Here is a 23596-nt window from a genome sequence, read left to right as displayed (position 1 = left end):
TGAAAAATTCGGATGGGAACTATCTAAAAGTATGATGTATGCTTGAGATAGAATTTATGGTTTTTGATTTAAAAGTTTGAAATTTTGAATTGGTGACAATTTCAGTAGTAATTTATCTTAGAAGCTACTGAATGTAGTAATTTATCTAAAGTACTTCCGAAGAATGTCAGTATAACTAGAAACGTTTCAGCTATTTTTAAATCTCTAAGAAAGGAAGGGGAATGTTGTTTCTGTATTAAAGGTACTAAATAAAGTACGTACAAATAGCGTACGGGGATGTAACGAAACTTTATAACGAACAAATATTTTAAATATTTCATTAAAAATATTAACAAATTAAAACGAAGCAAAATTAGTAGAAATTAAAACCCAAAGTTTCAATAATTTAATTTGTATATAATTTAGGTTGAAACTAAATTTTTAAATCAGTAAATGTTTTATTAAATAATTTTTTCGTTAAAGACTTTACTTGTTTGAAACACATTAAAATTTGCAATCATACAAATTTTCGCGTCGTAAAATTTTTGCCAAATAAAACTTGTATTTGATTGTTTCAATCAAATGAGATCTGTTTTTCTGAGACGAAGTCGTTCCCCTCATATTTGAATATATAAATTCAACAAAAAATTTCGTGTTCTAGTGCATAACTTTTAGCATACTTCAATCCGAAAAAAAAACTTTTTTACAAAAATTGACATTTTAACACAGAGTTTAGTTTTTTTAATTCAATGTAATTTACATGCTCTGGGGAATTTAGTACATTTTTTATCCCAAAAAACTTTTTTATAAGTGTCTAATTTTAATATTGAAATGAGTTTTTCAGTCCAACATAATTCGGATGTTCTGGTGCATCATCTTTAGGATAATTTCAATCCGAAAGGATAATTTCAATCCGAAAATAAATTTTCATGGTTGTCACATTTTAGTCACATTAGTTTGTCACATTAGTTGTCACATTAGTTTTTAATTTGGCATACTTTAGATGCTCTGGTGCATTCCTTTTAGCATAGTGTCAACCCGAAAATGAATGTCTACACCAGCTATCCCTTTTCAATACAGAAATTAGCTTTCTCATTTAATATAATTAACATATTTTATTTATTTAGAATATTTTCAATCCAATTGTATTTCTTTTTCCTAAGAGTCTTTGAAGTTGCAAATTTTCAAGTTTATTCTCAATCCAAAAGGAACTTTCCTTACCGTAATTCAGTATTTCTATTTCAAAAGCGTCTTTGAAACTCTAATTTTTTGGCGTAATCTCAATATGAAAAAACTTTCGTTACCGTAATGCAATCTTTCTATTTTCAGAGTCTTTAAAATTCTAAATTTTTAGTATAATCTCAATCCAAAAAAACTTTCGTTACCGTAATTCAATATTTCTAATTTCAAAGAATCTTTAAAATTCCGAATTTTTATTTTATTCTCAATCAAAAAAAAAAAAAAAAAAAAAACATCTTTGGTTACCATAATTCATTATTTCTATTTCAAAAGGTCTTTAAAAATTCCGATTTTTTAACATAATCTCAGTCCAAAAAAACTTTCGTTACCGTAATTCAATCTTTCTATTTTCAGAGTCTTAAAAATTCTCATTTTTTAGTATAATCTCAATCCAAAAAAACTTTCGTTACCGCAATTTAATATAAGTGTTTATAAAGTCTCTTTAAATTTCTATATTTTGAGCATAATCTCAATGCAAAAAAAGAAAGAAAAAATCGTTACCGTAATTCAATGTTTCTATTTCCAGAGTCTTTAAAATTCTAATTTTTTAGCATATTCTAAATCCAAAAAACTTTCATTACTGTAATTCAATATTTCCAAAGAGTCTTTAAAATTCCAGCAGCAACAATGTTCTTAATAGATCTCAACATCTTTTGCTCTATAGAGAACCCCAAAATAGTATCACTTCAGGGGGTAAAGGGGAATCATAGACTTTTGAGGTAGCCGGAAGATAAATAGTCTAAACAACTTTACCTAACCTCACGCAACAATAGGCAATCATTACAATTTTCTCTTACGAAATCTTTTCCCAAGAAACGACCTATTCCTAAACAAGCGTCATGCCCTTCTGTTGTCATTTATCTTCAACAAACCACAGAAAAACTTCCATGAGGGTGGACCTCCAGACTACAAAGACTGTATTCAAGTTCGAATACACCCCTTTCTGCTTAATTGACTGGATCCAATTGTTTGGTTATGTCTTCGGAGCCCACAAACTCTGGTACCTCAGGTGTACCATCCCAGGGATATCTTTAGGGGTGTTTCTGGTTCTGGAATTCCTCAGGGGTTCTGGCAGGTAGGTGGAAACCTTGAAGCGATGGTTTTGTTTCTTTTGAGGGTGTACCTTTTTTTTTTCTTTTAAGAATAACCGGTTGCGAAATGTTTTTGTAACAAGTGAAAAGCAGCTGTTAACGAGGTTGGACTGTTTGATAGGTTGTCTGGGTAGGTATGCTTATCTCCTTAAAAACTCATTAAAGTCTCTTTTAAAAGATGATAAAACAAAAAGAGATAGGACGCCGAGTTTTGTTTTGAATTGGAAAGAAAGGATTACGTTTTTAGAGTTACAGTTCATGAATAATTGAAACATCACATTGCCATTGAAAAAAAAATATATGTAATATTTCATCAATAGCGTAACATAAAAACTCAGTTGTCAATATTTTCGACTTGAACATGTGTGTAGGTGGGTGAAATAAATCAGTGTCTTGATGTTGAATATTTCCGTGTACATTCATGTAGATATTTTGTATATTCCTGTCAATACTTTCAAGAAATGTAAACTATTTAAAATAACAATGTTAAAATTAATTTTATGTACAGTGCTCAAAATAAATAAATAAATAAACGGGCCACACAACTAATCTAATGATCGGATGTTAACGTTTCTGGGACTCAATCTTATTGGCTCATATAGGTGACCTCGAATATGCTAGTTAATTGGTGCAGGCGATTTTTAAGTTCGCCTTCAGACACAAAAATTTTTAAGTTCGAAATCAGACACAAAAACGTACTTTCTCTGTATAAAAATACCTTTTTTTTTAACGGATTCGGATTTCTGATCCCTAAAATGCAGGGAACATCCGCAATCTAGGAAATATGGTCCCCATAGTTTGATCAGAAGAGCGATCCAAAGTTTGAACCCCTGTAAAAGGATTGAAAAATTTTTGCACACAATTGCAAGAATAACTTTTAGTAAATATTTATTATTTTTTATTAATTTATTTAATAATCAAAAAGATGTTTTACTTAAAGATTTTAAATTGTGAGATATAAAATTTTTTACATTATTTTAAATATGTTTTTTTTTTTTTAAATTCAATTTTTCAGGAATTATTCAACCCATTTCGCTCAAATTGTGTATATTTCTATACAAAATTACATTTTTTATATTGATGTAAAAAATTTTGTACCTTACGATTTAAAAATTTTCTGAATATAATTTAAATAAAATGATAAAAAATTTTAAATATTTACTAAAAGTTGTATTTGTAAGTAATCTGTCTCTACATAAGTCTCTACATCTTTTTTATCTAGTTGCATAATAGCTTTTAGTTTCATTATTATGTTTGAATAAAAACAATTATTTTTTTCTCCATACATTCTTTGCCAGAATATTGCTATTCGCAATACTATTTTTTCTACTATAATCATTTTTTAAAAAAAAATTTGGTATGATTTTATTTGCGATTTTTTTATGGTGCAGCTGTTTCCTTTAGTTTTTATACAGTTCCTATTTAAATTTAATGTTTACTTACAATGAAAAAAAAATTTCAGCCTTTCGATGTTAAGTCAGTGAAACCTTCAATTTTAATTAAAATTTTTATTTATAAAATTATTTTTCAAAGCTTTTAGTTTAAATATCGGTTGAAACTGAAGTACTCCTTTAAATATATCCATCTTTTTAGAGCTTTCTTTATTTTTAAGAAATAAATTTCAACCAAAAACTAAAATTGCAAAAGCTAATTAAGTTCTTATGCTTGCATAAAATATGTTATACTTGCACAGTGATTCTAGCTGACAAAAGTAAAGATACCAAAGATTAAATTTGAGGAGATTTTTTTCGCTATTTATTTGGCGACAGTGATGGAGTATAATTAATTATATCACCCTAGAAAGATCGATGTGTAGTTAGTCTACTACAGAGAAAACAGCAGCTGTTGGTTTTTTTCCCTTCTGTTTGTTAGTTAAGCAGTCTTTATTTATTCCCAATTCCTTCTACATTGTTTCCTGTCACACAAAAAACCGAAGTCTAGTAATTTATTTTTCATTCTCATATGAGTTAAGATTTGCTATTTTCTTCAAAGAAATTAGCCAATTTTCATATTAAGAAAATCATTGCTGGTATTATCTTTTATTATTTTTCGAAATTGCTCTTTTTTTTACTTTGTATTTAGTTTTATTTGTTTATTACACCTTTATAACATTTTAATTAGCTTTATTTGTTGTCGATTCCTTTTTTTGCTGTAAAATATAATTAACTCAAATTGCTGTTTTGACAGAAATTATTTTTCGAAATTACTTAATTATATTATTTATAATATGTAGCAAGTTTCTGTTCAGAAAACAAATATTATACCCATAATTATTATTATCATAGATTTTGATGTAATTTAAGTAAACGAAGAAATATTTACATATGGAAGTATGATTATAAGAAAACTGGTTTTAACCCTTTCACGCAGATGGGACGCCGGTATCCCTTTTATGTACATATTTTTTTTCCTGGCAAGCAAAAATGCATTTTAGCACTTTTTAATTATAAAAAAACAGTCTAACAGTTACTAAAAAAAATCTGTTAGATTATAGGAATTATATTTGTTCTAAAATATGATAATCATAAAACAGTAGTTAGAATTTTTTTTTTTCTGTTCATATTCAAAAATTTTATCAGTAATTAATTTTGTAATTTTTTTTTTACATTTCAATGATGAATAATTATTTTTCTTAGATCTAAATTACTGCAAATAAGTGCGAATTTAAAAAATTATTGTTTGAAAGTTAGCGATGTATGGGAGATTTTACCTTTAATACGAAAAAAGATAAAGGTGTTTGATGCTGTATTTCATACCATAAATTATTAAAATTTATGGTTATGAAATAACCATAAATATTTTTCACTTATTTCTCCCTAAATTAATACAAATTAATGAGAAAAAATATAAGAGATGTGTTCAATAAAACTTTTGCGTCAAAGGGTTATGAGTAATTGCCTTCTATAGTTTTACTTATACTTTGTTTACCCTAAGATAATTTAACTTATTCCTCAATTATTCTTGTTGATTTCGTGTGCTCCTCATTTACTTTTGTTAATTTTACTTATTCATTATAATTAATTTTTCTTAAATCTCGCTTATTTTCGTTAATTTCACTTATTCCGAATTCGCTTTCGCTGGTTATTTGAACTCCTCAATTACTTTCGTTAATTTTTCTAATTCCTCATTTACTTCCGTTAATCGGAATTATTCCTTATTTTTCATTCCTCAAATTGTAACACTTTTTACAGAAATTATTTTACTCCTCAAATAAATCGCCTCTTATCATAAATCAATTTTACCTCCAAGACACAAACAGAACATTACCACAATTTTTTTCTCCATTTTACGTTACGTATATGTTTAGGCCCGTTTGATTTTGTAGCAGTAAGTGCATTTTATCATAAGTTTCGCATAGCAAAACCGTATTCAATTGTTACGCCGTAAAATTGTATTAGTATGTTTCATTACGACATAACGCACTCAAACGGCATAATGGAATAAATCTATTATGCTGTTTGAGTTAGGCGCAGTATAGCCACCTAATTTTAAACGTCTTTTTCAATCCAAACAAATTCATGCCTTGTTATGTTTTTGCGTGATAAATTTTGCACTTAATAATAAATTATAAATAATAAATATTATAAATTATAAATATTATAAATAAATTATAAATGTTTAAATAATAAAATGTTCCAAAGTATTCGTCTTTTAATATTTTTTTCTGGGCAAATTTGTATTTGAAATTTAAAAGTTGTTTCCACCATTATCGCTGAACATATTTCACACAAAATTCTTCTAAAAATTAAACAGAATGATTCTTCCAAAAAAAATTCTTGCATCAATGAAATTCAGTAATTTCTTTTCTTGAAAATCAATTATAGTTAAAATTGCCAATGTCTGAATAAGAAGAATTATCTAGAAGTGTTAAGTTATTTCGTTTGATAATTTTTGCGTCTAGTCATTCGAATTATATTCTTCATCATTCCTGCCTTATTCTATTTTTTCATTACAGAACCCTTCATAAAAAAGAAAGTTCGAGAAAATCCAGCTAATTTTCTCAATTCAAAATTATTAACTTTCTCCCTAAATTAAATTAACTTCCACGAATAAAATCGTCTGTGATCAAGCTATAAACTGAAAACAAATAAGTTCAACAACGTTTTTTTTCCTTTTTTTTTTCTCAGTAGCACTTTTGTCTGTTGCATTGGTACAAATTCTTCCCAAAGTTAAAATGTAATTTAATTGACGAAACTGGACGGAGAATTCACATCAAAAGAATAAATTTTATTTTCTTCCTTCTAACAAATTATAAAGAAATACAGTTGAAATTCTCTTAAAGAACTGCTGTTTTTTTTGAGAAAAAACAGAAAGTCGTCTGCTACTTTATTCTCACATTCTTTAATTATTTCAATCAAGAACTGATCAAGTTCGTTAACAACGTTCGAAGGGATAGTTGGAGGTTGTTTGATGGGAGGGTACCGAAGAAGTAGAATCTTTGCTATAGAACGAACATCCTCCATAAAAAGCAAGAAAAAAGTATATTTCCTTTTAGTTCCATCTGAAAATGAGTAATAAGAGTTGCTGTTAATAAAAAGAATTTTTTTTTTTCTTCATTAAATAGGGCTCTTGACATTTTATCGCTAAAAACAAATCTTAAATGGCGGCACAAGTGTGCAACAGTTTCGTCTTCTCTTCATCATTTAAGGCTAAATGGTAGCGTGTGTGAAAAAAAATAAACTTAAGAGACGCCTTGTTTGATCCGGAACTGAAAATGAACCTAGGCGTTTTCATTCTTTTTCGAAGTTGAAGAAGGGACCTGCCAAATTGAAACGTCTGTTTCTAAAAACGAAAATAATATTTTTTATTTTGTTAATTATGCGGAAAAAAAACTTTTTGTGAAAACTAAGTGTGAATTGAATAAAATTTAGTACCTGTTGGGAAAAAAAACAACAGCAAACTGAAAAATAAAATACTGTTCACTGTGACATATGATTGTAAGAGATTATTGGGTAAGGGGAATGAGTAAGGGATTATTGGTAGCAGTTTTCAGCAAGGAAATGTTATAGCTCACTTGAATTAGAAACATTTCTTTTTTTAAATTCTGACACAAATGAATTATTCGGTTTTCTTTCAATTGTTAATTAAATTACACGAATATTGAGTGAAAAATTTTAATTTTAGAAGACGCTGTGTTACCTTTTTTTTATAAAAAGTGGGGGAACTGTTCCGCGGTGCCTGTTACTGATGATTTTTTTAACTTCCTAACAATAGTTTAAAATATTTTAAAAATAATTCATTCATTGTTCATCAAACTTATTTATTTTAGTATGTATTTTTATAATTCAGTTTTTATTATTTATCGATCTTTTTCTAGTTTTTTAACTAGTTAAATTTGTTTAGAACCCAAGAAATTACGCGTAAATATCTTTAAAATAATAATGCAACACCCGGTTCATCTCATTGAAGTCGAACGCTTTATCCCCAAAGCCACTACGGTTCCTTGAATTCATATTAGTCATTATGTAAGTTAGCCATTCATTCCGGAATAAAAATTCGAGAAGTTTTCACGAAGCTTGATGCGGATTTACAAAATGCTCGCCAGCATTGTTTTGAATACTCCAGAGATAAGTATCTAAAAGGTTTCTTAAAATTGAAAAAAAAGTTGAATTTGCATTTGAAAAAAAAAATAATAAATTTTTTTTTTTGGTGAATGAAGACATTTTTAAAAAAAATCCAAACCGGGCAATTTTCCTCATGTTTTGCATCTTTGTACTATTTATAGATTTCTATTTATGCTGTTAAAAAAGGTTGCACACTATAGGAAATGGAGTTAAAGAGGTAAAACAAATGGATTGTGCAACCTCTTCTTGGGGTTAGAAGCATACACCCACCAGTTTGAAAAAAATGGGCTAGATTATAAAAATAAAGTTAACTTTAAGTTAAGTTAACTTAGTTAACAAAACGGATTATTGTATCCCACCCTGTACTTCAAATTTTGAAAACACGATTTTTTTCTTCAACTTTCAATTTGTGATTTTCTCGCTTATTTATTAAATCATAGATAATTAATAATCGTAATTTATATTCTTTATAGATCCATGGTAAGATGAAGAATTTGACGAAAATGTTCTGTTTGGAAAACTAAAATAAAAGTAAGAAATTAAATTAAACTCATTCATAAATTTTGTTCTCATTGCAGCATATTTAGATATTTTGTTAACGGCTTGGAAGAACAGTTTTGTATCGAATACTTTGAAGTATAATACGTCAGGTCATATTATATAAATTATTATCATTTTTGTATAGCTTACTGAAATTTGAAAATCTACAAGAAATGCTTTATTTGCATATATATGTATATATATTGAATATATATTTTATATATGAAGTAATAATAAAGTAACAATAATTTTAATAGTATAAAATTATACTATTAAAATTATTCTTACTTTATTGTTTCTTTCTCTTTGTTCTCAAATTTTTACTCTATGTAAATTAGTTAAAGGTAATTATGAATTTTAAGAACTTAGTTTTATAAGTTAATACTGTGAAGTGTTTATCATCCCAACTTTGCATTTAGGAAAGAAAAGAAATTATTCGGATAAAAGAAGTTGTCTTTAAAAAAAATTGGTTAAAATTAATCACAGTGCAAAGAAAATTACAATACACAATAAACTGATGTAGATTTTCCCGGCAATGATTCTTGGTTTGTTATTGTAGGAATACGTTTGTGACTTTGTTGAAGAAAAAATTTCTGGGACAAATTTTATTATACTATTATATAAGTTTTGAATCTCGTTAAAATATGGAACAGTTACAACTCCATGTTTCTCCGATTAATCACTTACTTCCGTTTAGCTCGATCCTCAATGTGAAAATGAAATGAAAAGAAAAAAAAAACTAACAAAACACTAAACGAAATATATAAAGTGAATAGCGAATTCAGATGAACTTACATGTACAAGAAATTTTTCAAGAATGATTTGAAATATTTTCGTAATAAGATTGCCAGATTACAAAATATGGAAACAGAAGCGCAAATTGAGCTAAAAGCGTAAATAGAGGGGATTTTGTTTCATAGCGCGTTCTAACTGCAATACTTAAGCGCGTTTGATTTGTTAGTTAACAAGGATTGACCCGAAAGTGGATGTGCGTCATTTGTTGAGGACCTGTACCTAATTTTAAAGCTTTTGAAAACACTTTTCTGTTTACTAAGCAGGACGCAACAAATCATACATTTCTATTTCTTTTCATTTTTCCTTAAATGATTTTTAAAATCGTTGATCATTTTCGGAATTGTAACAAAGTGTAACTATTCAAGATTTTATAAATAAAATTGATCAGTTACTTCTCAATCGTTATACTTTTCAGTCAGACTTAAATTTGACTCAATTCTAAAAGCAAATTGAACTAATGAAAATGTAGAAATTTATTTTCGCAACAAATTTCGCGATAACACACACAACTAAGTCGATTAACTTTTCCGTCAACTTCCACTAACCATACGGAACACAAGAGGGAATTAATTACGAAAGCTGTTCTTCAAATTGTTTACTTTCAAACTGTTTGATGCTATGAAGAATTTAACTAACTAGTAACTAACTAAGACTTTTAGTGAAGTTTGATGACGTTAACTTAGCAAAAGAATCACACTTCAAACTTATCTTGTTTTGAAAGTGGGGAAGATATACTCTGTTTTTCTTTCCTGAAATTATAAGTTGGGAGAACCGATGTTTTGGTGGACAAAGTTATTAAAGTATTTAGTAATATGTCATTGAGTTCTTTAAAGTTGTTACTCGCGGATTTTCGCAACTAATTTGTGACATTCTTCCCGTATTTTAACTTAGTTATTTACACCTTGGATTTGTTTACGTAATATTGGCAGGTATGTGATTTTTCCCTGAAGGAAAACGTTGGGGAAATTAACTTGTCAATGCAATCTGAATGTTTGAAATTACTTTTTGAGGGAAAATTTAATGAATCATACTTGATGCCGGAATAATTAATTATCTGCATTACTTAATTAACAGACGAGGATGGACTTGCCAATCTCGTGCAACTATAGTTTTTTTTTTGGGCACTCAAAAAAACTTGTGGTATATATATATATATATAAATATATATATATATATATATATATATATATATATATATATATATATATATATATATATATATATATATATATATATATATATATATATATTTATATATATATATATATATATATATATATATATATATATATAAAAGATGTTGACTGTAACATTGCATGGTTTGATAAATCTCTTCATTACATGAATTGATAAAAGTAAGTATATTAAATCGACTGTAAGGGAGAGATAATTAATTAAATTTCTAATTGAAGAGCTTGCGGTGAAATAATGATAAGTCACATCTTCACATTTTTCAGCAGAAAGTTTTTAGTGAAAAACATGCTGTGTAGGAAATTGTGCAATATGCTGTTATAGTGCTGTAAATTTCAGAAAATTTTAACCTATATATTTGAACTCAATTTGAAATAAAAATATCGACTATGGAAAAAGCGTGACTTATCTTTATCAAGCACTTTGATTAATTTATTTCATAACTATTTGAGTACTAGTTTTAAAAGTAAGTGCACACATAAGTACCCATCATCAAACCAGTCCCTGAAAAGAAATGTGATTGCATGCCTATAGCACTTTCTGTATAAAACATCTCGATTAAATTTGAGTAAATTGATTCGAAAATTTAACAGAAAGAATATATCTCTTCCATTATCCATCTCTTCCATATCTATCGCCACAGTACTGAAGGACTTCAAAAATTAAAAATTTTTAGGATTTAATAAGCTATGGAATTAAAAATAACGGTTTTTTATGTTAAATTTTACTGAATCTTTACTTGGGTGACAACTACGGGTTTTAGGCATTATGGTGATTGGAATTCGTAAATAAAAGACTTCTAACTGTGTCAATATTAATAGATTTGGTGCTTATTATCACAATAACCCTAATACCTGTAATTACTATAGTAATATAGGTATTTATTAGTAATATATATATATTACTAATAAATTACCACAATCAATACATCGCTGGACACAATAATACTTTGAGGATTTTTTACGTCAATTACAAAATTGATTAATTCATAATCCTCGGAAATGCCATAATTATTTGACGAATAACAGTAATCTGCAATTTTCAAACTTAAAACCAAGCACTTTTTCTTCGCCTTAATGCTATTTTCATTATCTTCATTTCATTTCCGTATTTTTTCCATTATCCTCAGATCCCAAGATAAATGATTGCAGCATATGTAAGGCCTAAAAACCCTCTTCATGCGTTTCTGAATTGCCCGTCACACTCAATGTTTTCGGGATAAAAATATAAAATCCACATGGTATTTCTGAAAATACAACTTTTTCCAGAACTGTTTAGAAAATGATGGATGACCGCTCGCTTCAAGAAAAAGTATTTCAAAACCACTCGATCGGAAGTTATAGGGGATAGCATTTTCAAAAGCATTTTCTTATAACAAGAAGAGTAGTGTAATTTCGAAAATATTTTATCTTCTTTTTTTATTATTATTCAACCCTCTATTGTACACGAAGGAGGTACATAAGAGATTTTGCAAGAAGCACTTGCATGATAAAGTACCTGCGAATTTATTCTACCATGCTTTGTGTCAATAGATTACGTTGTTTTCGCTGCTCGATATTAGGCTATAGAAAAAGGGATAAAAACTTTATTTAGATATATATGCCAGAGGATAAAATGCCTGGACAAAGTTGAAACAATTTTAAATTTAGAATAGTGGGCGAGGGAATTTTATCTAAATTTGAGCTGTAGCGTTTTGAAATACTTTAAGCGAGTTCAGCGTGTTAGGAGTATTTTATGACATACCTTACTATCGCTTGTTAAAAGCTGCTGTTGATAGGGTAGCTTAAGCATTTTGCTTTTCAAAATGGTTCAAAAATAGCTATCACACCCTGAAAATTCTAAAAATTTTTAAAATACAAAAAGATTATAATAAGTAAAAAAGTAAAAAGAGAAAATTAAAAAAAATTTAAACCAATTTTAAGTATTTTTTTTCGGGGAAAATATAATTCATTATGTATTAGCTTCTTTCCCGAAATTTCACAACGCCATATTAGTGTTTCTACAATATGAATAAATAAAGCTAATAAATTTTTTTTTAGCATCTAATGAACATAAAGCTTATTAAAATCTTCAAAGTGATAGATATTATTATTTTCATTTTCACACCTAAACATGAGCTACACGGAACATTATGAAAATACGTACACTAAACTAAAAAAAAAGGTCCAAATAAAACTTTGTTTTCTTTGTTGCGTCGTGTACGAGCAAAAAAATTTATAAGTAACAATTTTTTATAAATTCTTTTGTCTTATTAAAGTTGGACAAACTAAGAACAGGTGTAAATATGAAAATACACATTCTTTTTAGCAGCAATACTAGACAACTCATAATTCAACTTGAAGGCAATCTTCGTTCAAGCAAACCTTTCTAAACCTTCCAAACTAAAGCAATTCTTATGCATTTTGCTTCGCAATGAAAACTTTAAACCCACTTATCTCAAAACATGATTTTTTTGAGTTTTGCCGCTATTGCAGCCCATGAACGATTCAATTAAATTTGAAAAATAAATTAACACGGCTTTAACAATGTTTTCGATTTAGAAAAAATTAAAAATAATTTTAATCCACTTTCAAACATTTTTTTTTTTCGGCGAAAAAATAATTTATTACATATGAGCTTTCTTTCCGGAAATGCACAATCGTTACATGAATAATGTTTTAGCATTATAATATTTGCTTCATGTTTTTCTGTTACGCTATGCACAAGCAACGATATTAATAAGCAATAATTTTTTAAAAAAACATTTCATTGCTTATCAAAGTTGGTCAAATAGTCTTCAATCACATTTAATTAAATTTGAAAAATAAATTAACTCGCCTTAAACAGATTTGGTGATTTAGAAAAAATTACAAATATTTTTTTATTCTTTTTTAAATATCGAACATTTTTTCCCTGTGAAAATATAATTCATTACATATGAGCTTTCTTTCCGAAATTGCACTATCACAGCATAAATAGTGTTCCAGTATTATAATATTTACTTCATGCTTCTCGGTTACGCTACATTCTAGCAACGAAATTAATAAGCAATAATTTTTAAATAGTTTATTGCTAATCAGAGTTAGACAAATCGCTTCGTATTTTCAATAACCATTTAATCAAATTCGAAAAATAAATTAACACGATTTTAACAAGTTAGGCTGTATAGCGGCAATTAAAAGTGTTTTCAAGCCACTTTCAAACATAAAGTAATTTTTGCTGAGAAAATATAACTCATTACATATGAACTTTCTTTCCGAAATCGCACAATAGCTACATAAATAGTGTTTTCGCATTATAAATAAATTAAACTAATTATTTTTTTTTAGCATTTACAATCACAAAACCTATTAAAATCTTCAAAGTACTTCTGACATTTTCTTTATGTATCTATAGATATTATCTTCGCCTCTGAAATCCGCTTAATTCTAATTTATTCAATCTCTTTATTTTAAAACTAATGTACTTTTACCACGTTGAATATGTATGTTTATATGCAATTCAAAAACTCTTTATAGCGTAGAACTTCCATGATGAAGTACTAAAATTGAAATGGGGAATTTAATTAAAAAAAACCGCTTTTAAATTATGTTAATCTTTAATGATATTAAAACGAAAAACCTTATTTTTTTCAAAGCTCGCTCGCGAAGGAATAATAACTTAAACTGTAAATAAAATAGTTCAATTAAAAGTACGTAAATTAAAAAGGGAACGCAAAAAAATAAAACGTTAAAAAAATGAAAGAAGAAATTAAAGGAAAAAAACTGGCTGCTAAAAAAACAAAAGATTTAAATAATTAAGTTATCATTGTTATGCTTTACACTTTGGATTTAATTAGCTTTCTTGACACCAGTTTCATTTTAATTTATTTTTTATTTCAATAAAAGGTAAATACAGAAGTACTAGAGTACTGTCACGTGCACAAAAAAAGATAATTCAAAGAGTACAACTTCAATTACCATTACGGGGTAAGAAGTTTTTTTTTATCGTTTATCGATTTACATATGAATAACACTATATAACACTCATAAATTAAGTTCTTATTGAGAAATTTTTTCAATTAAAGTAATGTTTTGATTTTTTATTCTTGAAAAGTGTTTAATTTGTTCTGGATAGAACGTTTTTTATGAGTTTACATAAGAAAAAAACCCAGCTATTCCCTATAAGTGTATAGAAAAAAATTAGAACTTTTTAAATGTATTCTTCAAAATAAAAATTAAAACTTATCATTTAAATCACATTATATCAAGAAATATTGTGATAGGAAACATATTTTATGGGAAAAAAATTCATTTTATTAATAATTTTAAAAAGAAATAGAATGGATATTCATGAGATTCTTAGTAAAAATATTGATAAAAAGTAAATATTTCAAATATATATCTTAGAGCGTGTTTTAGACTTAAATCTTTTAATCTAAATCATGGAATAAAAAAGAAATTTTTTTTCACTTATTGCATAAAATGTGAATAGCGTTATAGGTCGAAAGTAATCCTCATGGTATTTTTTCCAAAGTTTGTGTGGTTTAGACACTAGAATTTTGGAAAAATATATCGTTTTATTATATTTTTTTTTTATTTATTTAAAAGGGAAAGTACTCAAATATTCAATTCCCTTATAGTCGACTGCATATTTATTAAAAACTTCAAAGCGCGTGTATCTGAATAATACATTTTTCATAGCGACGAAGTTAATATCTGATACAAATCTTTACCGAATTGCTTCAAATTTAAATTGTAAATTTAAGTTAACCTTCTTTACTGCAGTAAGTAGGATTACTTATATTTATTGCTTAGTTTTTTGTTATAAATGTGCGGCCATGGGAAAGTTAAGGACAAATACGAAGGTTTATTAAAAAAAATTTACTATCGAAAAAAGTATAGCAATTAGAGTTCAATCGTACCATTTTTTTTTAAGCCATCGTTCCGCTAAAATTAATTTGTGCTGCTCAACAGTAGTATGATAAAGAAGTGCTGTCCAACATTTTTATCGCCACGGACTGGTCAACATACGGCCCTCTGACGCTGGAGGGGACAGACGTTTATTGCTTACAATTTAGATTGTTTTGATTTCATCACTTTAATTTTATTTAAACATGCCTTCAAAATTAAATACAATTGCATGTGGGTTATTGGTGCAGCTTTAGGTGAATTATCTCAGCTCTCTGGCCCATGGTAATTTCTACAAACCCGAGAGAAATACTCAACAGTAAATGAAATGGAAATAATTTAATGTTCCTTGGGCGGCCCGGTACTGTTTGATTCACGGCCCGGGGTTTGGAGATCACTGAGCTAAAGCATTTTATGCCGAATTTCGATTTATTGCACGGTCTAGAATAAATCAAAATATGCATATAAATTTTAGTCGTGGGGCCGTGGGAAAATTAATACTACAATTGTAAGTTGATATAATAGAATTTTTTTTTATTGTTTTACCAAACGTGGATTTGTTATCATCGCTTCGCTAAAATTAATTTTTATTGTTCAACAGTTGTATGCTAAAGCACCTTATTACCAATTTTGATTTATTCCACTGTCTAGAAGAAATTTCGTAAATATGCTTATAACTTTCCATCGTGGGGCCGTAGGAAAATTAATAATATAATCGTACGTTAATATAATGGTAAATTTTTATTTTTACTGTTTTATCCAACGTGGATTTATTTACAACGAAGAAACAATGAATAAATATTGAATATTCTATTATTGCTGAATGTTTCGGCGTTCTTTCTGTTTGGCAGGGAAAGGATTCCAACTTATGATTTACACTATTTTACGTTTAAACCTTGTATCAAATAAATTGTATCACTCATCATTCTATAAAGCAAAACCTCAAGCATATTTATTTTTCAATACAAATCTTTTACAATAAAAATCTTTTAATAAAAAATATTTTCGTAATAAGATTTCATTGCGCTTTTTAATTCTCAAAAAAATAAAATTTCTTAGAGATTTATTGGCGCCACCGACATATGGCCGACCGGATACACGTCTCTAATAGATTCGTCAAGCTACCTACGTAAATCAACTTGACAATTCAATCCTATCAACAAAGCATACATCTCCGACCTTTCCAAACTTCTTATTTCAATACGGGAAGGGTGAAGGAAAAAAGCACCCGTAACAATACATAGCTCCACAAGCACACAAACCCCTTCCAAGGCTCTTATTCCATTGTGCATATCGAAAAATTCGATGGGTATCAAGGCACCTAAAAACGAACGTCTTCATCCGTCCTGGCTAGGCCATTATTGTAAGAGTAGGTTTGAGTATGCCATAAACAACCAAATCCGAATAGGAACCCCTTTTTAGATGGTGCAGAATAAATTGTTAAGTTGAATTTGAATATGGGCAGTTTCTACCATTGTTGGAGTGGCTTGATCGAAAAGCAAATTTAACTTAACCCTCCGCACCCAGTAAGTATACATTGTTATTATTATTGCACTCCAAGAATGACTAGGAGGTCGGAGGTCACGCGAGGGGTGTATATAAAGAAGGTTTTTGTACAGTTTGTTACCTTTTATCATCAGACAAAAACAATGGGCTTTTGAAGTTTGTTTGTTTTCTCTCAAGTTCTCAAAAGCAAAGGTCAAAATATTTGAATTTTTTTATTTCGCAAGGTGCTTCGCGAGTTTTTCCTCCACCGGAATTGGGTGTTTCTTGCCCTCTAGGCCCGAAGGGGAGGGTGCCAGTAAAATGATTTAGCTTCTTGTAAATACCCCCCTGTGTGTGCAAAAGTTATATTTAACAATTTTGGGAAATCCATATAGGTGTTTATGAAATTTCTAAATTATACGACGCCGATGTCATAAACTCATTTGTCTTCCATTTCTAGCACATTTTGCGCATACTTCTCAAATGGTAATTTATATTTATCGTGTCACCTAGTAATTTGGAAATTAAAAGCTTCGCGAACAAAATTGTTTTCGAAAATGTGTTTACAAACTAATGTGCTAGTGATTTATGAAGATTTTGGAGTGCAGTGTACCTTTAAAGTACATTGTGATTACTCATTATTCTAAATTTAATTATCATTTGATTGGTAAATAAGCATCAATTTTTTCGTAAAGCAATAACAGTTACTTTTGAGAGAATAAGGAAAAAATTAAATTAACTAATGTAGCCAGTTTTTCCAACTAAAAAGCTTTGTGGGACGCAAGACATTCTCTAATATCAGCTGTACATAGCTGTGGTAGTTCAGGGGATAGAGTGCTCGCCTCCCTATGAGGTGACCCGGGTCCCAATTCCAGCGATAGCTGATCAATACGAATTCCGCACCCGGCTCGCACCAATCTCAGTGCTGATGTAAAACATTCTTAGTGGTAAACGGATCATGGGTTAGACTTTCCTTAGTGTCAGGCTAACCGTGGGAGGTTTTCGTGGTAAATCCCTCTCCATGCAAGCAAATGCGGGTTAGTTGCATCAAAAAGTCCTCCACGAAGACAAATTTTTCCCTATACTTAATCCAGAAGTTCCCCTGTTTTCTGGATTGGGATCAAAATTACAAGGCTTCGAACGTTGGTATTGGAAAACTCAAAAATTGATTCGGCTGTTCAATGACTGCTATAAAATAAAATATCAGTTGTACAATTTTCCTATGCATATATTTTGTTATTATTATTGTTAAGTTCTCATAATGAATGTGATAATTTCAAATTATTTATTTAGTATTTTAGTATTTTAATTGCTCTACAAGAACGAATGAGATACGGAAAATGTATAAATTTATCTATACTAATGTTCATTATCTATAGATTTAAGCAACATCTAAAATAATAACTATATAGAATTGAAGGATTTTAAAACGAAACCTAAAGTGAATTATAATTTATTTGTAGATTAGCCCTTAAAACAGATGAAACTTTTAATAATCTCTTTCTCAAAATAAAAGAATCACTTCATATAAATAATCTCTAATTCGTTGGAAATGCAATCTTTATTTATAAAATGAATCCATACTCAGCAGTAAAATGCATTTTAGAAACCAAAATACCATTCAATTTAATAAATATTTTGAGATTTCAATAATATTTTTATTTGATCTTATGATTAATAATTACGGCAGCAAGCCTAGCAAAGAAATTTGGATATTATGGATCAAATGACTTGAAAAGATATTTGAGAAAGAAGAGCGCATTTGTTTTATGAAAATCAATCTGCAAGAGTTTTTTTCCGGGGCTTCGGCTTCTTGTAAATGTTTTGTCCATATTTCCTTTAATCTTTTTCTGAAGCAAAACTCAGTAAAAATCGGCATTCAATAGATTAAGTAAAAATGTTAATTAAAAGGAAAAATTATAAGTGGATAGTAATTGAATTGGACATAAATAAAATTAAATATCCACTAATTTCCGAAATTACGGAAAATTGTCTAAAAGATAAACTCGGAACTACGTCGTAGCATACATATTTTAGTTAATTTTAAAATGTGAAACAATTAATTGATTGTTCATTTTTAAAATTTTTTATTGAGTTTCAAGCATGCCCAGCTGACGAATTATTTACAGAAATAAACATCGATTTAAATAAATAAATAAAATCCAGTAATTAAGAATATTGGCGATGCATGATGAGAGAAAAAAAAAATTTTTTTTCTGAAATAGCCGGTTAAATTTTTTTTTTCATTTGAAAAATACATATCAACATTTGAGTGACATAAAAAATGTATGAATTAATTTAATTTAAAATTTATTGCATTTTCAGAATAAACTCAAAATTTCGGTGCAAGCAATTTGCATTTTATTTTCCTAATTTTTTTTATTTCAATTAACTTATTTCATTTTCAAAAAAAAAAAAAAAAAATCAGCTTGCACACGAAACTTTTAATGCATTTCAAGCCTTTCACTCCAGGGTCTTACGGAAAACCACTCATGCGAAAAATGTAGCCACAGCCATTTCTAATTCACACGAAAAAATCTACTATAAGCCTTTCGCAACGAGATGATTACATAGCAGAACAGAAAGAAAAAATTGAAAATGCAAATTAAGGAATCCCAAAAATACAAATTAATTTACCTCCTAGCAAAGCTGACGCAGACATTTTCTTCCTTTTTTTTCCCATCGTATTAGTAGAAGTCATTGAAAAACTTGGTATAAAAGTAAGAGGTCGAAATTGTTTAAAAATAGGTAAGGGAAAAAGTACAGATCTAAAAATGAAAACGAGAACCAAAATTGATCAGGGATCTTCTAACATCCTGTTCTGTAGAAAGCTAAATCATGTTCCATGGATTTCAATTCCTTTCTAGTTTGTTTTTCATTAGTTATTCAGCCAAATTTACTTCTTTTTTCTTCTGTTCAACTCTTTGTTTATGGGTCTGCTAAAAGTAAAAAAAACAACAAAAGAATAAGGATTTCCTCGTTATCTAATTCTTTTTATTTTATTCCAATAGCAAAACCCCTTCTGAGTATTCCCGAAGTTAATGTCTTATTTACTTCCGGTTTTCAGGGTCTCGTTTACTTAACTTCCACTCCTAAAAAAGGAGATTTCGTTTGACAATTCGAAACTTCTACATCAAAAGAAACAGCCAGATTAAAGGGATCTGATACATGTTGTGACAGGTAATCGGCGTTCGGATTAGTTTCTTCCTAATCCAGAAAAGATTTTCAAAAAAAAAAAAAAAAACGGGATCTTGCATTATTGAGTTAGTTGTAGATCGTTGTATTTTTTTAAAAAAAAATTTATGAACTTTACAGGGCTTTTAACTAACTTTTTTTTAACTTTTTAACTTAATGATTATTGAATTTGTTCTTGAAATACCTTTCAGTTGTTCTCTTTTAGATAAGGTAAGAGAATGAGCTGAGTGGTCTGTGTAGTGGTCAGGGAACTGACCCAGGGTCGCCTTGAAAGGAGGAGTTGTAATTGATGAGGGGGTCTGATAATGATCTTCAGCTTTGACGTCACGATTCACGTTCCAACTGATTTTCTGAAAGTTCCATGCTGTGTTGATTCTAGTATAAATCATATATAAAATCGTCAAAAGTCGTTTCACTTCATGATCTGGGAGATGAAGATTATATATCCTTGTTTTAAATAATTTCCATTCATATGTTCTTTACTAATTTCTGATATTGTTTCGTGAAAAAGAAATGTTGTAAATTTAAACAAAGGTAGCTTTGTCAATTGGCATTTTCTTGGATGATGAGGATAAAGAATTTTAGTTTTAAAATTTTAAAAATTTACGAATGGTAATGAAAAACAAATTATATTTTGTTCCAGTTGGTAAGACTTTATATATTATAACACAAAATATATAGATTTATTTAATTATTTTATTATATTTTAATATTTTTTCTTCTTCTATTTTCATTAATCTTTCATATTTTCTATGTTTTCTCTATTTTTATAACTTATTTTTTGAGTTCTATATATTTGCAAGTTATGAGCAGTAAATAAAACTTATTAATTTTTTTAAATTTCTTAGTTTTTCTCTTTTTTCTTTTATATATTTCAAAGTTTGCATCAGTAACGTTTAAGCTTTTGGTGAATTTATGTCTTTAAAACACTATTGATTAACAATAGTCTTGTTTTGTTAAATGCATAGCGTGAAATATTTTTACGATATTAATCAATTATAAAAATTTAATTCACATTAAATTGTAAAGAACTGAAATAAATTTTTTCTTTGATTAGTTTCCTGTCTGATTAAGATTTAGTTGAATTATAAAAATGTGGCAGGTTGTTCAACTTGTATGTACAAGAAATATAATTTGTAATAAATTATTAATAAGCAACATTTCAGCTACATCGCAATTCCATTCTTTCAAATTTAATTAAGGTAAAGTGTAGAAGGACTATTTACCAATTAATTAAAAAATGTAATTAATTAAAATGTTTTACAGAAGACTATTTATTAAATAAACTAGTTAGCTCTTTATACATTCGGATCTTTACAACTTTTCTTCTGGATGATAATTTCATTTGCGCTAAGTTTGTGAAGTTATATGTTTGGTAATTAACGATGCAAAAAAAAGAATAACTGAAGTATAAGTATGAAATTTATATTGCTTTTAATTAGAATAAATTAAATTCTATTACATTTTATGCAAAAAAAAGTAAATAAATATTTTTTTGAAATTATTTCTAAGGAAATTCAACAATTATGTTTTCGTTGAAGTGAAGATTCCCTTTCTAACAGAGTTTGATATTTAATGAATGAAGCAATCTCCTTAGAACAACATTTAAACTAATAAAATCTGAAGAGAAAATGAATAAACGTAGATGAATCGTGAAGTGTGACATCACGAAACGAGTGTCGTTGCCCCCTGATCTAATAACTTCTCCTATCAAGGTGGCCCTGGCTGACCTCACATCAGAAAGGTCCTGGGTTCGAATCCCGGACAAGGCATGGATGTTCTTTCATTCTCTGTACTATCTGTCCTTACTGTGGGAACAACGTTGGTTCACCAAATATTGGCCCCTGAAAGAGTGGTGAACAAATCTGCATTGCTGATACTTGTAAGACGAGTGTTAATCGGGTGAGCATTGGGGAAAAAATAATAATAAAATGGTAAAAGAATGAGTTTGATATTTTAAGATTTCACAGCTTCTAAAACAGCAAGATCTAAAAATGAAAAACAGAACCGAAGTTGATCAGGTATCTTCTAACATCTTGTTTTGTGGAAAGCTAAATGATGCTCCATAGATTTCAATTCTTTTCTCTTTTTTGTTTTTCATTAGTCATTTTGTCAAATTTACTATTTTTTTCCATTTCAACTCTTTGTTTCCAGCCCTGGAAGAATAAATTAATTAATTAATTAAAATTAAAAAGAAAGTATAAAGATTTCCACACTATCTAATTATTTTGTGTTCCTTTATTCCAATAGCAAAACCCCTTCTAAATATTCCCGAAGTAAATGCCTTATTTACTTCCGGTTTTTATGGTATCGTTTACTTCCACTCCTCAATAGGATCTTACGTTTGACAATGGACAATTACAGTCATATTTTTTTAAAATCTTAATGCATTCGGAATCCTTCAATACTCCCAGAATACATTTTATTACTTTCCCAGGAGTGCTATTAAGTTATTTTTAAGCAAAAAACTCTTACTTTTGTTTTCCCCTGAAACGGGGAGTCACGTGATTATTCACGAACTGACGTCACGTGTGCCCATCTGCCGTTCATATAAGGAATGAATTATGAAAAGGATGTATGGATTTATAAAAAACTTCAACTATATTTCGTATCGAATCAAAATAACTAAATTCAATTATGAAGAAGTATGTTTCTCCGATAACCATTTTAAAAGTTTATTTTCTTCCTTGTTCGTTTTTATTTTAATAAAAGCAATATTTTCAGATTATGCGTTCATACATGCTCTAAAATCAGACTAGACTAGATGCCAATTTAAGCCTATAAATGCATCTGTCTGAAGTAAGACCCAATTTTAAGATTAGTATTGATAAAAGCGATATGATAAAAAAAAATTCATGCTTCATTCAGAAAATATTTTCAAAGAAATAATTAATGAAATTAAGATCATAACATATTTTCAAAATAATTAATAGCCTTTGGTAGTTAATATGTTCTGAATTGCTAATGAAAGTTATTCATTAAAACTCGAGATATATATATATATATATATATTATTATCTTCCCTACATATTAAATCAACTAGCTGTCAACACAGATGCACACTAAAAAACTCCATCACCAATTTTAACAATACAATAACTATTAAAAAAGCAATTTTTTAAGTCAGAACTCGTTTCTGAAGTAGCACGATAACAGCAATATGTCTAAAAGACAAAAAAAAATCTCCATCCATCACCATAGAATTACTCACCACATTGGATGAAAAGAAGATACACCTAATTAAGTTCATAATTTTTCCCATATTTCCATCGGTAGTCTAAGAAGAAAATAAAAAGGAATCTAATTTTTCTTCTGGCTTGTCTGACACACATGTGGCACTTCCTCTGCTCTCACCTTCAGCGTCAGCCTGTTGGTTCAACAGAGGAGTTCCAGATGGGGTCGAAGTTGCTCCTGGTCTTCCAGAATAGAAAAAAAAATGTTCGGTGCTGGCCCCTTCCCCCGGCATATTTATCCGCATCCCACCTGGTAGAATCAATTCATCAAATCCCGAAGGACCCATTGGAAAGCCCCCTTCTGCAATGAAAAACTCCATTAAATCAATTCTTGGAGTTCCTTTTCTTCCAAGTCCACCCCTCAGAGTTTGCTGAAAAATTTTTGGTAGTGGGGTGTGATTGAGACAAGATTGAGG

The 23596-nt window shown here is 28.7% G+C and overlaps 1 long non-coding RNA gene across 2 annotated transcripts in view; it reads left to right on the top strand.

The window, feature by feature from the left end:
* LOC147815833 (uncharacterized) overlaps positions 1–20290 on the top strand; it is a 376705-nt gene extending 356415 nt beyond the window's left edge. For both annotated transcript variants that reach the window (XR_015431408.1, XR_015431409.1), the window contains 2 exons: positions 8347–8404; positions 20153–20290. This is a non-coding gene — a long non-coding RNA (uncharacterized LOC147815833). The remainder of the gene's footprint in view (positions 1–8346; positions 8405–20152) is intronic.
* Positions 20291–23596: the final 3306 nt, after the last annotated feature.

The sequence above is a fragment of the Parasteatoda tepidariorum genome, chromosome 2 (genome assembly GCF_982258835.1).
Source record: "Parasteatoda tepidariorum strain Cologne lab strain chromosome 2, Ptep-v5.0, whole genome shotgun sequence".
NCBI lineage: Eukaryota > Metazoa > Arthropoda > Arachnida > Araneae > Theridiidae > Parasteatoda > Parasteatoda tepidariorum.
This window is presented reverse-complemented; position numbering and strand designations above follow the sequence as displayed.